The sequence below is a fragment of the Mauremys mutica genome, unplaced genomic scaffold (assembly GCF_020497125.1).
Source record: "Mauremys mutica isolate MM-2020 ecotype Southern unplaced genomic scaffold, ASM2049712v1 Super-Scaffold_100251, whole genome shotgun sequence".
Taxonomy (NCBI): Eukaryota; Metazoa; Chordata; order Testudines; family Geoemydidae; genus Mauremys; species Mauremys mutica.
The window spans coordinates 1207-4539 of NW_025423295.1; the positions used below are offsets into that span (position 1 = coordinate 1207).

The following is a 3333-nucleotide window of genomic DNA, read 5'->3' on the forward strand; positions in this document are numbered from 1 at the left end:
AGGGGGCCGAGACGCTCTGGGCACAAGAAGTTACGTTCCCAGCGAAACGTGTGACTTAATTGTATGGGGCCAGGTGCAGGGCTTTGGCAGGGAGGCTCGGGCATGGGGGATTGAGGTGCAGCGGATGGACCGGCTGTCTAGGCACAGAGATTTAGTCTCCCTGAGGAGGAGGAGGAATCCTGCTGACAGGCAGTGGCTGTGCAGAAAAAGAGGAGGGGTTCCTGGGACTTTTTTTGCCTCTCTTTTGCCTGCCTGCTCGCTCTTGTGCTGAACGGTAAAGATTTTTTTTCAATGAGCCCAGGTAGCTCAGTTGGTAGAGCATCAGGCTTTTAATCTGATGGTCCAGGGTTCAAGCCCCTGTCTGGGTGCTCAGCTTTTAAGTTGCCTTGTGTGCCAGGAGCCAAACTCTGTTCACAGCCACACATGGATTCCCAGAAGCTGTGGCCATTTCCTGGAAAGGTTCCTTTCCTTAGCAATCAGGAGAGAGGCCGCAGATGCAGAAAGCGCAGTCTCTTTCCCCCAGGAAATGCTGTGGGGCCAGGTGCTGAGAAAGCCCAGAGGGAGAGCAGCAGAGATGGGGGGAAGGGAGAGAGAGAAGCAATGAGGACAGAGCACAAGTGTACAGGGGGCATCTGGTCTGGCTATTGTGGGGAACTTCCCTGGTTTATACACGACCCTGGTGGAATTGGCCAGCAGAAGGATCTGAGTCCCCACCCCCTTACCCAGAGGCTGCCTGACCTCGAGGACTGTTAGGATACAGAGATTCAGGCCTGTCTGCAAAGGCCTGTACTTTAAGAATGTAGCTGTATTTTTATCACTTAGCTAGTTATAAAGATATAAAAGAGAGAATAAAAAATCACTGTCTGTCTGTGTAATGGCCTTCTCTCACTGTGACAGTCTGAGGCCTGGTTCTTCGGCTAAGCAGCAAAGGCAGCCATAAGGTGGGAAGTGTATGGTCACATCCTCACATTCCCAACTAGTCACATTGAAATAAGGTGCAATTGGGCTGTTAGGAATACAATCCTGCCCTGATATTCCATCTCCTCCAGAGAAAGGGAAACTTAGTTTGGTAGCATCCTGTCTGGCAAGAACTCACTTATCAATAGACACAGCTGGAAAACCCTTATGTCTGTATAGATGTAGTTGTGAAATCCTCCCTTCTGTATTGTTTTGTATGTTTATTTGCATGGTCTCTGTCTGGTTCTGTGATTGTTTCTGTCTGCTGTATAATTAATTTTGTTGGGTGTAACCAGTGAAGGTGGTGGAATATAACCATGTTACAGTATATTAGGACTGGTTAGTCTAGAGAAGGAGTGAGGGTGCCAGGTGGCGTGGCGGTCGGGCCCGCGTGGTGAGTGTCCCGCTGAAGCGCTGGCCGCCCCCCTTCTCTCTCCCTCCGCTCCCGCCCCTTCCCCCCCCCACTAGACCGGGCGCGCACTCTGCAGCACAGGGAGTCCACTGGCTCCGGCCACCCTGTGGGGTTTTCTTTTTGTTTTTCCCCTGCTCTGCCGGCCGTGCCGTTGTTTTTCCCCCCACCCCCTGCTTTGCTGCTCCAGCCCCGCCATTTTTGTGTTGTCCCCCGCCACTTTGCCACTCCAGCCACGTCGTGTCCCCCGCCACTTTGCCGCTCCACCCGTGCCGTTTTTTCCCCCCTGTTTTGTTGCTCCGGTGGCCCCACCCCATTTTTTTTTGCTTGGGGTGGCAAAAAAGCCAGAGCCGGCCCTGCCCACATCTGACTCCCTGCCATCTTTACAGGGGCCTGACAAGCTTTACTTGTGTTTGGATTCTGCAAAGCAGAGGAGCAGGTGAGGTTTTCCTTCCAAGTTGTGTGTGAGTCAATCTTTGGCCAGGTCTGCACTACAAAGTTGTTTCAGCAGGATTATATTGCTCAGGTGTGTGAAAAACACACAACGCTCTCTCGGTCAGCAGCTTGTGGCCGGTGTACACAGTGCAATGCCACATCTGGCGACAAAATTGCCCTGTTTTGGTGACAAAATAAAACGACTTCGATGCGAGGTCTAGAGCTTTTTGCAGCAAACTTAAAGTGACAGAGTAGACGCTGCTGTTCATTATATCACCATAACTGGCCTCCTCCAGTATCCCACAATGCCCGCCGTTAACTCTCCTGCCCTGCATTCCTGCTACAGAGCCATGGGCCCCTCCCCTTTCATAGCTCTGGGAAGTTCTGACAGCTGAGCCTGCTGCTCTGCTCCGGCAGCCAGGAACAAATCACTGCCGTGGATGCTGCTCTCTCCCGCACTGCGAACACAGAGCAGGGTGGCGGGAACTTCCTTACATTGGGGGAGGCACCGGCATCCCAACTGTGATGCCCCCATGACACCCCTTCCCTCGAGGAGGCTCTTACCTTCTAAACAGGGACGGCTGTTTTCTAGTAAAATCACTAAAAGGGAAGAAGAAAACTCGAAAGAGGTTCTTCCTGGCGCTCACGTACGTGAACCCGAATACTCTCTCAGTCCTCAAAGAGAGACCTGGAGAAGGAGACTTGCTGAAGCAAAGCCACAGGGGTCTCTGAGGTTTCCCTGGCCCCTCACCCCGTCCTGCCTGGCTGATGTCAGCATCTCTCTGTGAGGTCACCACCTCCCCACCACCTTTGACCAATAGTCTGAGGTCCTACAAAAGGCCTTTGTGATGTCACTGCCACACCCCTCCCTTGCTGTGCTAATGCCCTGCCCCTGGCCAGGCACTTTGGAGGTTTGAGCTACTCCCTGTGGATCACCCCACTCAAGGAGCGTTCGTTCTAGGCAGCAAGCCGGCTAGACAGGAAAACATCAGACACTGCTCCCAATGCTACACTCAGTTTTTCAGAAATTAGTCGACTTTATGGCCAGAAGAGACCATTAGAGCATCTAATCTGAACCCCTGCATATCACAGGCCTCCTGTATGACACAAGAGCTACTTTTGGGGGCAACACATTCCAGAAAGGCATCTAGTCTTCATTAAATGACATCAGGAGATGGAGAATCCACCACTTTCCTTGGTAGCTTGTTCCTGTGGTGAATCATCCTCGCTGTTGAATATTTGTGCCTTAGTTGTAATATGAATTTGTCTCCTTTCACCTTCCAGCCATTGGGTCTTGTTATGCCTTTCTCTGCGAGATTAAAGAGCCCTTTCATACCCAATCTTTTCTCTCCATTAAGGCACTTCAACACTTCAATGAAGTCACTTTTCATTCATGAAGGACCCCCCGCCACCGAATTGCCGCCGGACCCCACAAGAGTTTTCCAGAGCTCCCGGAGTTAGTGAAGGACCCCGCTCCAGGAGCCCCAAAAAACTCTTGTGGGGGCCCCTGTGGGGACCAGGGCAAATTGCCC

At 52.1% G+C, this 3333-nt stretch overlaps 1 non-coding gene across 1 annotated transcript; it reads left to right on the top strand.

The window, feature by feature from the left end:
* Positions 1–295: 295 nt before the first annotated feature.
* On the top strand, positions 296–368 carry TRNAK-UUU. Its single transcript has one exon. It is a non-coding gene; the product is annotated as a tRNA-Lys (tRNA).
* The last annotated feature ends 2965 nt before the right edge of the window (positions 369–3333 follow it).